Below are 15336 nucleotides of genomic sequence, written 5' to 3' on the forward strand. Positions count from 1 at the left end.
ATCTTCTGTGGAACTTCAAGGCTCAGCAATACCTGCAACCTGCATAAGGCTTCACACTAATCACCACCTTGTGTGCTTCAGCCTGCAGTTGAAGACTAACTCCAGGTGCGTTCATTCCTCCACCTGTGACACAGCTTGCTGCTGCCAGTGCCCATCACCTGCACTGTGAGTAAGTCTCCTGCTTATGCTCAGGTTTGCCATTTCATCCACTGCCTTAGTTTCCTGTTTTAACCCTGCACTGGTTTCCAAGCCAGAACCATTCCATATGACATTTGTTCTTCTGATTTATATTCCTGGATATTATTTCTCAATTTCACTTATCATTCATTTGCCATAGACTTTCAGTTCCATTACTGAGTGATTGACTTTTTTCCACCTGTTATTATTATTTCTGCTGCAATAACTGTTATAACATCTGTCTAATAAAAATACCATTGCGCTCATGCGCAGGAACGTTATTCAACCTCCTCGTTTCCTTCCTTCCACCTCCACTGACCCACTAGCGCCCCCTCCGGGGACACAGACCAAACACAATCTGACAGCATCGGAGGAATCCCAGGCAGGAGAGAACTCGTCAGAATTGTCAGTGACATGGCCTGCAGGACTATTGGCATTCCTGGGGAAGGAGGAAATTGACACTGAGGGAGTTGGTGGGGTGGTTTGCGTGAGCTTGGTTACAAGAGGAAGGGATTTACTGGTCAGTGGACTGCTTCCGCTGTCGCCCAAAGTTTTTGAACTTGTCACTGACTTATGATGAATGCGCTGCAGGTGACGTATAAGGGAGGATGTTCCGAGGTGGTTAACGTCCTTACCCCTACTTATTACAGCTTGACAAAGGCAACACACGGCTTGACACCTGTTGTCCGCATTTCTGTTGAAATACTTCCACACCGAAGAGCTGATTTTTTTGGTATTTTCACCAGGCATGTCAATGGCCATATTCCTCCCACGGACAACAGGTGTCTCGCCGGGTGCCTGACTTAAACAAACCACCTCACCATCAGAATCCTCCTTGTCAATTTCCTCCCCAGCGCCAGCAACACCCATATCCTCCTCATCCTGGTGTACTTCAACACTGACATCTTCAATCTGACTATCAGGAACTGGACTGCGGGTGCTCCTTCCAGCACTTGCAGGGGGCGTGCAAATGGTGGAAGGTGCATGCTCTTCACGTCCAGTGTTGGGAAGGTCAGGCATCGCAACCGACACAATTGGACTCTCCTTGTGGATTTGTGATTTTGAAGAACGCACAGTTCTTTGCTGTGCTTTTGCCAGCTTAAGTCTTTTCATTTTTCTAGCGAGAGGCTGAGTGCTTCCATCCTCATGTGAAGCTGAACCACTAGCCATGAACATAGGCCAGGGCCTCAGCCGTTCCTTGCCACTCCGTGTGGTAAATGGCATATTGGCAAGTTTACGCTTCTCCTCCGACGATTTTTATTTAGATTTTTGAGTCCTTTTTTTACTGATCTTTTGTGTTTTGGATTTTACATGCTCTGTACTATGACATTGGGCATCGGCCTTGGCAGACGACGTTGATGGAATTTCATCGTCTCGGCCATGACTAGTGGCAGCAGCTTCAGCACGAGGTGGAAGTGGATCTTGATCTTTCCCTATTTTTGGAACCTCAACATTTTTGTTCTCCATATTTTAATAGGCACAACTAAAAGGCACCTCAGGTAAACAATGGAGATGGATGGATACTAGTATACTTATGGATGACGAGTGACTGACGACACAGAGGTAGCTACAGCCGTGGACTACCGTACTGCGTCTGCTAGTATAGAGATGATAATTAATGATATAAAAAAAAAATATATATAACTACTGTAGGTATATATAATATAATGACGGACCTGGTGGACACTGTCAGCAGACTGCTAAACTACTAGTATGAAGAAGATAGAAAAAAACTTCCACCACAGGTAGGTAGGTATACAATTATGGATGAGCACTGACGACACAGAGATAGCCACAGCCGTGGACTACCGTACTGCGTCTGCTAGTATAGAGATGATAATTAATGATATAAAAAAAAATATATATAACTACTGTAGGTATATATAATATAATGACGGACCTGGTGTAATTCAGATCTCTTTGTCTCAGGTCTCTCTCCAGCCTAGTTTGCTGTCTGTTTCCACTTCTCTTTTCTTGAGCCGCTGCCTTCTATGCCCTTGTGCACTCTCCTGACTTCTCCTGTCTGCTTACTTTGTGCCTTCCAACGCACAATGCAAACTACAGGTAGTGCTGCAGGGCCCACACCCTTTTACCTTGCCTTACAGAGCAGCTCTGGAGCTGTTACAGTGCCCAGCTGCAGCAAGAAATCAGCTTGAATGCTTCAGGTGCTGGGGCATAGCCAACAAGAGCCCCACACCGACGGAGGGTGGAGGTGTTTAATGCAAACTAGGGGTCAGCCAAGCGCCGCAAAAGGCCGCCATGCCCTGCATGCCCCTTTTCTCTTTTCATATGCAGACGAGGGTTGAAGCCAACTTTGACCCACTGCTTGGATGACATCACCATATGCAAATCCATCTGCGGCAGGCCTTCCCCCAGGAATGCTTGCACTAGTTGTTGCATTTGGTTTGTTGTTTGGGGGTGCTTCAGTATTAGGCAGCCTTCTGCCCTCCCATGTTCATCTGAAAATATGTGTTCTCCCTGCAGTTGTTGTCCCCAGATGAGAGTTCCCTTGTGCTGCCTCAGTTGAATCTCCTTTACTTGACAGAGATGTGCCTGAGCAGCGGCCCTCCCCAGCCCTATCCCAAATCATACTTATTTTGCATAGGAGATAACATGGTCATGAAGATTGTTCTCCCAGGGTTAGGTTCATTCATTGCATTCTGGGTATGCTGACCTCTGTGATTTCCCCAAATGTGGGAAACTCAACTGCATTATTTGTGGTAGTGGGGGACTGTGTTTGTGCTTTCCTCTGGTCAGCTCTGGTAAAAGTCAGATTTCTTTGTCTCAGATCTTCCTCTAGCCTTGTTCTTCTTTCAAGAGTTCCCTTGTGCTGCCTCAGTTGGATCTCCTTCACTTGACAGGGGGGTGCCCGAGCAGCGACCCTCCCCAGCTCTAGCCCAACTCCTACTTACCTGCCAGGTTAGATACTATGATCATGAAGTTGCTTCTCCCAGGGCAAGGCTCACCCATTGCACTCTGGGTGTGCTGCCCCTGCGATTTCCCCAAATGTGGGAAACTTGACTGCATAATTTGTGTTTCCCCTAGTCGGCTCTCATATAATTCAGATCTCTTTGTCTCAGGTCTCTCTCCAGCCTAGTTTGCTGTCTGTTTCCACTTCTTTTTTCTTGAGCCCCTCCCTTCTACACCCTTGTGCACTATCCTGACTTCTCCTCCTGTCTGCTTACTTTGTGCCTTCCGATGCACAATGCAAACTACAGGTAGTGCTGCAGGGCCCACACCCTTTTACTTGCCTTACAGAGCAGCTCTGGAGCTGTTACAGTGCCAAGCTGCTGAAAGAAATCAGCTTGATTGCTTCAGGGGCTGGGGCATGGCCAACATGAGCCCCACACCGAAGGAGGGTGGGGGTGTTTAATGCGAACTAAGGGTCATCCAAGCGCCGCAAAAGGCCGCCCTGCCCTGCATACCCCTTTTCTCTTTTCATATGCAGATGAGGGTTCCAGCCAACTTTGGCCCACTGCTTGGATGACATCACTGTATGCAAATCCGTCTTCTGCAGACCTTCCCCCTGGAATGCTTGAACTAGTTGTTGCATTTGGTTTGTTGTTTGGGGGTGCTTCAGTATTAGGCAGCCTTCTGCCCTCCCATGTTCATCTGAAAATATGTGTTCTCCCGGCAGTTGTTGTCCCCAGATGAGAGTTCCTTTGTGCTGCCTCAGTTGAATCTCCTTTACTTGACAGAGATGTGCCTGAGCAGCGGCCCTCCCCAGCCCTTTCCCAAATCATACTTATTTTGCATAGGAGATACCATGGTCATAAAGATTGTTCTCCCAGGGTGAGGTTCATTCATTGCATTCTGGGTATGCTGACCCCTGTGATTTCCCCAAATGTGGTAAACTCAACTGCATTATTTGTGGTAGTGGGGGACTGTGTTTGTGTTTTCCTCTGGTCAGCTCTGGTAAAAGTCAGATTTCTTTGTCTCAGATCTTCCTCTAGCCTTGTTCTTCTTTCGAGAGTTCCATTGTGCTGCCTCAGTTTGATCTCCTTCACTTGACAGGGGGGTACCCAAGCAGCGACCCTCCCCAGCTCTAGCCCAACTCCTACATACCTGCCAGGTGAGATACTATGATCATGAAGGTGCTTCTCCCAGGGCAAGGCTCACCCATTGCACTCTGGGTGTGCTGCTCCTGCGATTTCCCCAAATGTGGGAAACTTGACTGCATAATTTGTGTTTCCCCTGGTCGGCTCTCGTATAATTCAGATCTCTTTGTCTCAGGTCTCTCTCCAGCCTAGATTGCTGTCTGTTTCCACTTCTCTTTTCTTGAGCCGCTGCCTTCTATGCCCTTGTGCACTCTCCTGACTTCTCCTGTCTGCTTACTTTGTGCCTTCCAACGCACAATGCATACTACAGGTAGTGCTGCAGGGCCCACACCCTTTTACTTGCCTTTCAGAGCAGCTCTGGAGCTGTTACAGTGCCCAGCTGCTGCAAGAAATCAGCTTGAATGCTTCAGGGGCTGGGGCATAGCCAACATGAGCCCCACACCGACGGAGGGTGGAGGTGTTTAATGCGAACTAAGGGTCATCCAAGCGCCGCAAAAGGCCGCCATGCCCTGCATACCCCTTTTCTCTTTTCATATGCAGATGAGGGTTCCAGCCAACTTTGGCCCACTGCTTGGATGACATCACCGTATGCAAATCCGTCTTCTGCAGACCTTTTCCCAGGAATGCTTGTACTAGTTGTTGCATTTGGTTTGTTGTTTGGGGGTGCTTCAGTATTAGGCAGCCTTCTGCTCTCCCATGTTCATCTGAAAATATGTGTTCTCCCTGCAGTTGTTGTCCCCAGATGAGAGTTCCCTTGTGCTGCCTCAGTTGAATCTCCTTTACTTGACAGAGATGTGCCTGAGCAGCGGCCCTCCCCAGCCCTATCCCAAATCATACTTATTTTGCATAGGAGATACCATTGTCATGAAGATTGTTCTCCCAGGGTGAGGTTCATTCATTGCATTCTGGGTATGCTGACCCCTGTGATTTCCCCAAATGTGGGAAACTCGACTGCATTATTTGTGGTAGTGGGGGACTGTGTTTGTGCTTTCCTCTGGTCAGCTCTGGTAAAAGTCAGATTTCTTTGTCTCAGATCTTCCTCTAGCCTTGTTCTTTTTTCGAGAGTTTCCTTGTGCTGCCTCAGTTGGAGCTCCTTCACTTGACAGGGGGGTGCCCGAACAGCGACCCTCCCCAGCTCTAGCCCAACTCCTACTTACCTGCCAGGTGAGATACTATGATCAGGAAGGTGCTTCTCCCAGGGCAAGGCTCACCCAATGCACTCTGGGTGTGCTGCTCCTACGATTTCCCCAAATGTGGGACACTTGATTACATAATTTGTGTTTCCTCTGGTCGGCTCTCGTATAATTCAGATCTCTTTGTCTCAGGTCTCTCTCCAGCCTAGTTTGCTGTCTGTTTCCACTTCTCTTTTCTTGAGCCGCTCCCTTCTATGCCCTTGTGCACTATCCTGACTTCTCCCGTCTGCTTACTTTGTGCCTTCCAAAGCACAATGCAAACTACAGGTAGTGCTGCAGGGCCCACACCCTTTTACTTGCTTTACAGAGCAGCTCTGGAGCTGTTACAGTGCCCAGCTGCTGCAAGAAATCAGCTTGAATGCTTCAGGGGCTGGGGCATAGCCAACATGAGCCCCACACCGAAGGAAGGTGGAGGTGTTTAATGCGAACTAGGGGTCATCCAAGCGCCGCAAAAGGCCGCCATGCCCTGCACACCCCATTTTTATTTTCATATGCAGACGAGGGTTGAAGCCAACTTTGACCCACTGCTTGGATGACATCACCATATGCAAATCCATCTGCTGCAGGCCTTCCCCCAGGAATGCTTGCACTAGTAGTTGCATTTGGTTTGTTGTTTGGGGGTGCTTCAGTATTAGGCAGCCTTCTGCCCTCCCATGTTCATCTGAAAATATGTGTTCTCCCTGCAGTTGTTGTCCCCAGATGAGAGTTCCCTTGTGTTGCCTCAGTTGAATCTCCTTTACTTGACAGAGATGTGCCTGAGCAGCGGCCCTCCCCAGCCCTATCCCAAATCATACTTATTTTGCATAGGAGATACCATGGTCATGAAGATTGTTCTCCCAGGGTGAGGTTCATTCATTGCACTCTGGGTATGCTGACCCCTGTGATTTCCCCAAATGTGGGAAACTCGACTGCATTATTTGTGGTAGTGGGGGACTGTGTTTGTGCTTTCCTCTGGTCAGCTCTGGTAAAAGTCAGATTTCTTTGTCTCAGATCTTCCTCTAGCCTTGTTCTTCTTTCGAGAGTTCCCTTGTGCTGCCTCAGTTGGATCTCCTTCACTTGACAGGGGGTGCCCGAGCAGCAATCCTCCACAGCTCTAGCCCAACTCCTACTTACCTGCCAGGTGAGATACTATGATCTTCACTGTTAGGGCAATCAGGATGTGGAATTCCCTGCCAGGGAAGGTGGTAATGGCGGACTCTGTAATTGGATTTAAAAAAGGAATGGATACATTTCTGAATGAAAAAGCTATCCAAGGTTATAATACTTAAAATATCAACATGGTTAATCCGGGGGTAACATGAGTTATAGTAGTTAACTAGTCATAAGACATTATTCAGCAAGTATGTAGAATCATCACAACTTAAAACAGGTTGAACACGATGGGCAATTTGCCTCTATTCAACCTCAAAAACTATGTTACTATATGTTACTATATTACTATGTTACTGTAGTATACAGAACACCACAATGTAATGAGCAGTGATAGCAGAGCCGGCCATAGCTATAGGCAAACTAGGCAATTGCCTAGGGCATTTGATATGCCCAGGGGCATCAGCAGCTTCTGCTGATTAAAATGATATGCGGCATGCCTATATTCTGTGTGTAGCATTTCATATGCAGATACAGCCACAGTCTCACACAGTATAAAGGCATGCTGTATATAATTTTAATCAGCAGAAGCTGCTTGTGCATCCTAGCCACATAACAATGCAAACAAGATGCATTTTCATTAAAAAATTTGCCCAACGTTAGCACTGAGGCAATATTTATGAGGACACATCTGTATCCAAGCAGAGGTCACAGTGTTAGCGGCAGTGTGTGTGCTGTGTGCATGTGAGTGGGTTGGTTGTGCAGTAGTGTTCGGAATATGTGTAAGGAGCATTATGTGTGTCATGTAAAAATGCATTAATAATGTGCAACATATGTATAAGGGGCACTATGTGTGTCATTATGTGTTTAAGGGCATTAATAATGTGTGGCATACTGTATGTGTAACAGGGTACTACTGTATGTGTCATTATGTGTATAGGGGCACTAACAATGTGCAGCAAATGTGCAGGGGGCACTATGTGTGTCATTATGTGTATTAGGGCATTAATAATGTGCGGCATATGTGTAAGGGACAAAATGTGTAAAAGGGCATTAATAAAGGTTGTCATAATGTGTAAGCACATTATGTTTAGAAGGACATTAATAATGTGTCTTATATGTGTTAGGGGCATTACTGTGTGGAATTATGTGTTTAAGGTGCTCTTCTATGTGGTGTTGCGTATAGAAAGGGCACTACTGTGTCGTCTAATGTGAATAAAGAGCAATAGGGTGTAGTGTAATGTGAATAAGGAGCAATTCAGTGTGATGTAATGTGAATAAGGGGCTCTACTGTGAGGAGTAACGTTTATAAGGTAAAGTGATACTACTGTGGGATGTAATATGAATTATGGAAACTATCGCATGATCAAATGTGAATAAAGTGCAGTACTGTGTGGCGTATTTGGAATTGGGTTACTATTGTGTGGCCATGCCCCTTGCCAGCAAAAACACACTCCTTTTTGGGCTGTGCGCCAAATGTGCGAACTGTTCCTATTTAAAATATAGGGGGTACAAACACCAAAATAAGGACTGCTATGGCTGAGGGGTGATGGTTCCGGGAAAGAAGTGCAAGGTCAGAGGCAGAACCAGCAGTGGTGCTAGGGGGCACTAGCCAAAATCTTGCCTAGGGCATCATATTGGTTAGGGCCGGCTCTGAGTGATAGTGAGCACTGATGAGGATACTAGAACTGACACTGAGCAGCAAGATGCAGCACTGGACTATTAGTAATGTACTGTAGTATGCTGAGCACCACAATGCAGCACAAGACAATGAGCAGTGATACTGAGCACTGATGAGGATACTACTGAGAACTGACACTGAGCAGGAGAGACACACTACTAGTATTACTGAGCAGCAATAAGTAACCACTGATACTGAGCACTGATATTGAGATTTCCACTGAGAGAACATAGCCACGTCCTCTCCGCTCTCTCTTCAATGCACGAGTAAAAATGGCGGCAACGCGCAGCTCTTTATATGGAATCCGAATCTCGCGAGAATCCGACAGCGGGATGATGACATTTTCCCTTGTTCAGGTTTTCCGAGTCAGGCGGGAACAACCGAGCCTGCCTCGGACCAGTGTAAACCACGTGGAGTTCGTCGGGAATTCGGTTCTCGGAGAACCGAACCCGCTCCTCTCTACCTTATACCCATCAATTTTTTTATTTTCAATCTAAGCCCCTGCAGTTTTCTGTAAGCATCTGCTTCGCTATGATGATCAACAAGTCACAAGGGCAAACACTCAGGGCTTGAGGCGTAGATCTTAGGACCAGCTGCTACAAGCATGGCAGAGGTGTCACTATCACTGGTGACACCCAGCACAAGGGAACTCTCGTCTGGGGACAACAACTGCAGGGAGACCACATCTGTTCAGATGAACATGGGAGGGTGGAAGGCTGCCTAATATTGAAGCACCATCAAATATCAAACCATATGCAACAACTAGTACAAGCATTCCAGGGGGAAGGTCTGCAGAAGACGGATTTGCATACGGTGATGTCATCCAAGCAGTGGACCAAAGTTGGCTGGAACCCTCATCTGCATATGAAAAGAGAAAAGGGGCATGCAGGGCATGGCGGCCTTTTGCGGTGCTTGGATGACCCCTAGTTCGCATTAAACACCCCCACCCTCCTTTGGTGTGGGGCTCATGTTGGCCATGCCCCATCCCCTGAAGCATTCAAGCTGATTTCTTGCAGCAGCTGGGCACTGTAACAGCTCCAGAGCTGTTCTGTAAGGCAAGTAAAAGGGTGTGGGCCCTGCAGCACCACCTGTAGTTCGCATTGTGCGTTGGAAGGCACAAAGTAAGCAGACGGGAGGAGAAGTCAGGATAGTGCGCAAGGGCATCCTTTTCTCTTAGTCCGTAGAGGATGCTGGGGTCACATTAAGAACCATGGGGTATAGACGGGATCCGCAAGAGACATGGGCACTTTAAGACTTTCAAAGGGTGTGAACTGGCTCCTCCCTCTATGCCCCTCCTCCAGACTCCAGTTATAGGAACTGAGCCCAGGGAGACGGACATTTCGAGGAAAGGATTTATTGTTAAACTAAGGTGAGCATCTTACCAGCTCACACCTTAAGCATGCCGCAGAACGTGGCATTCAACAGAACACAAGCCAACGGCATGAACAATTGCAGCAAAAAGCTGACCAGAACCATAACACAACATGTGTATAACCACAAGTAATAACTGCAGACACAGTATGGACTGGGACGGGTGCCCAGCATCCTCTACGGACTAAGAGAAAAGGATTTACCGGTAGGTATTAAAATCCTATTTTCTCATACGACCTAGAGGATGCTGGGGTCACATTAAGAACCATGGGGTTATACCAAAGCTCTTGAACGGGTGGGAGAGTGCGTACGACTCTGCAGCACCGAATGACCCAACTTGAGGTTATCATCAGCCAAGGTATCAAACTTGTAAAACTTAGCAAAAGTGTTTACTAAATAGCTGCTCGGCAAAATTGCAATGCCGAGACTCCCCGACCAGCTGCCCAGGATGAACCCACCTTTCTAGTAGAATGGGTCTTCACCTATTTCAGTAACGGCAATCCTGCCGTGGAATGAGCATGCTGAATCTTACCACAGATCCAGCGCATAATGGTCTACATGGAAGCAGGACACCCAATCCTGTTGGGAGCATACAGGACAAACAGAGCCTCTGTTTTCCTAATCTGAACCGTTCTGGTGACATAAATTTTCAAAGTTCTGACCACAGCCAGAGACTTTGACTCAACGAAGGTGTCAGTGGCCAAAGGCACCATGTGGAAAGATGAACCACCTTCGGCAGAAATTGTTGACGTGTCCTCAATTCTGCTCTATCTTCATGAAAGATCAAATAAAGGCTCTTGTGATACTGCATGGTTTGTACTGTTTTCCATGTGCTCCCAGATCTTTCAAGCAAGTAGCATGGTCAAGAAAGTTCTGTTTGAAAAGTAACAACATTTACTGTCATTGTTATAGAATTTGGGAGAAAAAACAAGAAGAAATCTGCACTGTTGACGCACTGGACAGAATGAATGAATCATAAAATATAACCTTTATTAAGTATGTATTAAAATTGGATAAATATTAATATTATTATCCCAAACTGCAGTGAAACATAAAGGTTAAAATCACAGAACTAACATACATGTGCATAAGAAGAATAAAGAGATGTGAAAAAAAGGTTTAAAAAGCGTGTCCGTGTGTGATTATTTTTGAAGGCACAACCCTGGCGGGGTTGTTTATATAGATATATATGTTGCTAATAATCACTTTCTAGCGTAATGTTATTAAATAGCTGTTAGTATCTATGTCGTCAGGTACCACTGGGTCGTATCCTATATACTCCCTTCACTCAATAGGGGTTACCTCCCGGGAAGCCATCCCCATTGGCGAATTTGTGGGGGTGATTGAGTATAACCGGTAAGCTAACCTCCAATTTGTGGGGTGCTTAGGTAGATGGGGATCACTTATTTCTCTGTGTCCCCTAAGACTATATTCCTAAATTCAATACCATAGGGGGATAGCTTTCTATATCGGATAAGGAATCACTTGATAGGGAAATCTCTATGCATCATGGAAAGATCATATTTATTAATATCCAAACTAAAAAAATGATGAATAGCTTTAATTTAGCTGTTTAGATATAGTTAATTGGCGAGATATACCAACAGGTGCGGTTGCCTTAAGGAATATGGCAATTCCAATATAAATAGCAGCCCTCCTTCATATAATCAGCCAGATCTTATTAAATCTGGTCCAGATATAGCCGTTCAGATATACTTAATTGACAACATATATCAATCGGTGGGGTTGCCTTAAGGAATATAGCAATTCCAATTCTCATATAAATAGCAACCTTCCTTCATATATTCAGCCAGATCTTATTTAATCTGATCTAGGCGTAGGCAATAATGCTTTCCTTAGAGGTATAGCCACCTCAATTCTTATTAGGAAGCAAAGTGTCTGTCATAATGGTTTATCCAATTCATCTAAGAAATAATATATTCCATGTGTCAGAGATTCATTACTCTCTATTTACACTGTTAAAGAGTTAATTCTTATTATGTTACAGTGTAATGAAATTATCATATAGGGAGATGTGGCAATTCCATGTGCTATATATATAATAACCCTTAGTGGTCCAGATTCCACAATGAGGAATTTTCTTATAAACCGCTGAAACACACAGCTGTTTGACTGACTTCCAAATATATCTATCTCACTTTGTAACAGTCTTATGATAGAGAAACTGTTACATATTCGGTCACTTAGTTATCTAAAGGTAAACAGACTCAGTGTGAGGGTAATATAATATATCAAATGCGCTGTCAATAATCGTGGTAACTGGTGTAATAATGTGGTATATTGAGTATGCTAGTAAGGCATATAACTGCTCTCCAGCCTTTAAGTGTTACCAATCAATTTGTTACACTGTAAAGGATTTATGGTGTCCTGTTAGGACATGCAGCTGCTAGGCTGACTCAAAGATTTATCCATTTGTAACAATTATGTAACAGTTATATACATGTTACTGGTATTACATAGAAATAGTATGACACAGGCCAGCAGTCCCATGTGTCTAGATTCCACAATAGGAGATTTTCTTTGTCTTATAAACTGCTGGAACACACAGCTGCTAGACTGACTTCAAATATATATATTACTTTGTAACAGTCTTATAGTAAAGAGACTGTTACACACTGTCATTTAGTTATCTCAAGGTTAGCAGATTCTGTGTGAGGATAGTGTTCTGTTAGAACATGCAGCTGCTAGGCTGACTCATAGAAAATGTATCCATTTGTAACAAATGACACATACAGCATTAAATTAATATCTATAGCAGCCCATGTGACATCTCTACTCTTATCATAATTGTCTGGTTATTGCCAATCTGGACAGCAGGAGTGATATATATTCACTAGTCCCAATATCCCATCATATAAATATACCCACACTGATATACTTTCTTATCAAGAGTTATTAGTAGCTATCTGTATGCACTTTAGACATTGTAATTGCTAAGTGACATCATATCTAGTGTATTCCTTTCTTATAGCTCAGCTTCTATTCCCTATTAGTGGAGACTAACAGCTAACATCATAATCATATATTTTTGTTTTATAACATTTCACATGAGTCAAATACACGAGGACACGCCGTGCCCTACACGCGTGTTTCACTGCATCTATGGCAACTTACATTAAAGCTAACAAGAAAGCACACTCGTTCTGTCTTTAAACAGATAAAAGAAACCCCAATAATATGGGGCATGCAAAAATTTAGATAAAACTCAGTTTTGCTCCTCTCCACGGAAATCTTTAGTAAAAGGCGAAAGATTTGTTCGTTCTGAAGAGAAACCAGAGCATGACCAAGATTCCACCTGTCGCCTGAGTGCCATGCCAGCAGTCCTCATTCAGCTCAAAGTGAGCACCCAATATGAAAGAAAGAAAGCAGATTTCTCACCAGGCTTCCCCTTGCTATAAGCATGGTTTGTACTCTTTTCCATGTGCTCCCAGATCTTTCAAGCAATTAGTATGGTCAAGAAAGTTCTGCTTGAAAAGAAACAGACATTTACTGTCATTGTTATACAAATAAACTTACATTAAAGCCAACAAGAAAGCTCACTCGTTCTGTCTTTAAACTGATAAAAGAAACCCCAATAATATGGGGCATGCAAAAATTGAGATAAAACTCAGTTTTGCTCCTCTCCACGGATAATCTTTAATAAAAGGCGAAAGATTTGTTCATTCTGAAGAGAAACCAGAGCATGACCAAGATTCCACCTGTCGCCTGAGTGCCATGCCAGCAGTCCTCATTCAGCTCAAAGTGAGCACCCAATATGAAAGAAAGAAAGCAGATTTCTCACCAGGCTTCCCCTTGCTATAAGCATGGTTTGTACTCTTTTCCATGTGCTCCCAGATCTTTCAAGCAATTAGTATGGTCAAGAAAGTTCTGCTTGAAAAGAAACAGACATTTACTGTCATTGTTATACAAATAAACTTACATTAAAGCCAACAAGAAAGCTCACTCGTTCTGTCTTTAAACTGATAAAAGAAACCCCAATAATATGGGGCATGCAAAAATTGAGATAAAACTCAGTTTTGCTCCTCTCCACGGATAATCTTTAATAAAAGGCGAAAGATTTGTTCATTCTGAAGAGAAACCAGAGCATGACCAAGATTCCACCTGTCGCCTGAGTGCCATGCCAGCAGTCCTCATTCAGATCAAAGTGAGCGCCCAATTTGAAAGAAAGCAGATTTCTCACCTGGCTTCTCCTTGCTATAAGCATGGTTTGTACTGTATTCCATGTGCTCCCAGATCTTTCAAGCAAGTAGCATGGTCAAGAAAGTTCTGTTTGAAAAGAAACAAACATTTACTGTAATTTCTATGCAAATGAGCTTTCATTAAAGCACACTCATTCTATCTTTAAACCGATAAATGAAACCCCAAAAAGATGGGGCATGCAAAAATTGAGGTAAAACTCAGTTTTGCTCCTCTCCACGGAAATCTTTAGTAAAAGGCGAAAGATTTGTTCGTTCTGAAGAGAAACCAGAGCATGACCAAGATTTTCATCTGAAAATATGTGTTCTCCCTGCAGTTGTTGTCCCCAGATGAGAGTTCCCTTGTGCTGCCTCAGTTGAATCTCCTTTACTTGACAGAGATGTGCCTGAGCAGCGGCCCTCCCCAGCCCTATCCCAAATCATACTTATTTTGCATAGGAGATACCATGGTCATGAAGATTGTTCTCCCAGGGTGAGGTTCATTCATTGCATTCTGGGTATGCTGACCCCTGTGATTTCCCCAAATGTGGGAAACTCGACTGCATTATTTGTGGTAGTGGGGGACTGTGTTTGTGCTTTCCTCTGGTCAGCTCTGGTAAAAGTCAGATTTATTTGTCTCAGATCTTCCTCTAGCCTTGTTCTTCTTTCGAGAGTTCCCTTGTGCTGCCTCAGTTGGATCTCCTTCACTTGACAGGGGGTGCCCGAGCAGCAATCCTCCACAGCTCTAGCCCAACTCCTACTTACCTGCCAGGTGAGATACTATGATCTTCACTGTTAGGGCAATCAGGATGTGGAATTCCCTGCCAGGGAAGGTGGTAATGGCGGACTCTGTAATTGGATTTAAAAAAGGAATGGATACATTTCTGAATGAAAAAGCTATCCAAGGTTATAATACTTAAAATATCAACATGGTTAATCCGGGGGTAACATGAGTTATAGTAGCTAACTAGTCATAAAACATTATTCAGCAAGTATGTAGAATCATCACAACTTAAAACAGGTTGAACACGATGGGCAATTTGCCTCTATTCAACCTCAAAAACTATGTTACTATATGTTACTATATTACTATGTTACTGTAGTATACAGAAAACCAAAATGCAATGAACAGTGATAGTGAGCACTGATGAGGATACTAGAACTGACACTGAGCAGCAAGATGCAGCACTGGACTATTAGTAATGTACTGTAGTATGCTGAGCACCACAATGCAGCACAAGACAATGAGCAGTGATCTGAGCACTGATGAGGATACTACTGAGAACTGACACTGAGCAGGAGAGACACACTACTAGTATTACTGAGCAGCAATAAGTAACCACTGATACTGAGCACTGCTATTGAGATTTCCACTGAGAGAACATAGCCACGTCCATTCCGCTCTCTCTTCAATGCACGAGTAAAAATGGCGGCAACGCGCAGCTCTTTATATGGAATCCGAATCTCGCGAGAATCCGACAGCGGGATGATGACATTTTCCCTTGTTCAGGTTTTCCGAGTCAGGCGGGAACAACCGAGCCTGCCTCGGACCAGTGTAAACCACGTGGAGT

At 44.5% G+C, this 15336-nt stretch overlaps 11 non-coding genes and 1 pseudogene across 11 annotated transcripts; 8 read left to right on the forward strand and 4 right to left on the reverse strand.

Annotated features, from left to right (window-relative positions):
- The first annotated feature begins 2765 nt into the window (after nucleotides 1–2765).
- Nucleotides 2766–2929, forward strand: LOC134997086 (U1 spliceosomal RNA). The gene has a single exon (XR_010199640.1). It is a non-coding gene; the product is annotated as a U1 spliceosomal RNA (small nuclear RNA).
- Nucleotides 2930–3081: 152 nt separating this feature from the next.
- LOC134997425 (U1 spliceosomal RNA) lies at nucleotides 3082–3216 on the forward strand (annotated as a pseudogene).
- Nucleotides 3217–3918: 702 nt separating this feature from the next.
- LOC134997022 (U1 spliceosomal RNA) lies at nucleotides 3919–4082 on the forward strand. The gene has a single exon (XR_010199577.1). It is a non-coding gene; the product is annotated as a U1 spliceosomal RNA (small nuclear RNA).
- Nucleotides 4083–4234: 152 nt separating this feature from the next.
- On the forward strand, nucleotides 4235–4397 carry LOC134997318 (U1 spliceosomal RNA). The gene has a single exon (XR_010199851.1). It is a non-coding gene; the product is annotated as a U1 spliceosomal RNA (small nuclear RNA).
- A 671-nt stretch (nucleotides 4398–5068) lies between these two features.
- LOC134997029 (U1 spliceosomal RNA) lies at nucleotides 5069–5232 on the forward strand. The gene has a single exon (XR_010199584.1). It is a non-coding gene; the product is annotated as a U1 spliceosomal RNA (small nuclear RNA).
- Nucleotides 5233–5384: 152 nt separating this feature from the next.
- Nucleotides 5385–5547, forward strand: LOC134997443 (U1 spliceosomal RNA). Its single transcript, XR_010199956.1, has one exon. It is a non-coding gene; the product is annotated as a U1 spliceosomal RNA (small nuclear RNA).
- Nucleotides 5548–6218: 671 nt separating this feature from the next.
- Nucleotides 6219–6382, forward strand: LOC134996998 (U1 spliceosomal RNA). Its single transcript, XR_010199554.1, has one exon. It is a non-coding gene; the product is annotated as a U1 spliceosomal RNA (small nuclear RNA).
- Nucleotides 6383–12755: 6373 nt separating this feature from the next.
- LOC134997482 (U5 spliceosomal RNA) lies at nucleotides 12756–12871 on the reverse strand. The gene has a single exon (XR_010199978.1). It is a non-coding gene; the product is annotated as a U5 spliceosomal RNA (small nuclear RNA).
- A 286-nt stretch (nucleotides 12872–13157) lies between these two features.
- LOC134996970 (U5 spliceosomal RNA) lies at nucleotides 13158–13274 on the reverse strand. Its single transcript, XR_010199528.1, has one exon. It is a non-coding gene; the product is annotated as a U5 spliceosomal RNA (small nuclear RNA).
- Nucleotides 13275–13560: 286 nt separating this feature from the next.
- Nucleotides 13561–13677, reverse strand: LOC134996971 (U5 spliceosomal RNA). The gene has a single exon (XR_010199529.1). It is a non-coding gene; the product is annotated as a U5 spliceosomal RNA (small nuclear RNA).
- Nucleotides 13678–13947: 270 nt separating this feature from the next.
- On the reverse strand, nucleotides 13948–14063 carry LOC134997477 (U5 spliceosomal RNA). Its single transcript, XR_010199972.1, has one exon. It is a non-coding gene; the product is annotated as a U5 spliceosomal RNA (small nuclear RNA).
- Nucleotides 14064–14207: 144 nt separating this feature from the next.
- Nucleotides 14208–14371, forward strand: LOC134997323 (U1 spliceosomal RNA). The gene has a single exon (XR_010199856.1). It is a non-coding gene; the product is annotated as a U1 spliceosomal RNA (small nuclear RNA).
- Nucleotides 14372–15336: the final 965 nt, after the last annotated feature.

The sequence above is a fragment of the Pseudophryne corroboree genome, unplaced genomic scaffold (assembly GCF_028390025.1).
Source record: "Pseudophryne corroboree isolate aPseCor3 unplaced genomic scaffold, aPseCor3.hap2 scaffold_144, whole genome shotgun sequence".
Taxonomy (NCBI): Eukaryota; Metazoa; Chordata; class Amphibia; order Anura; family Myobatrachidae; genus Pseudophryne; species Pseudophryne corroboree.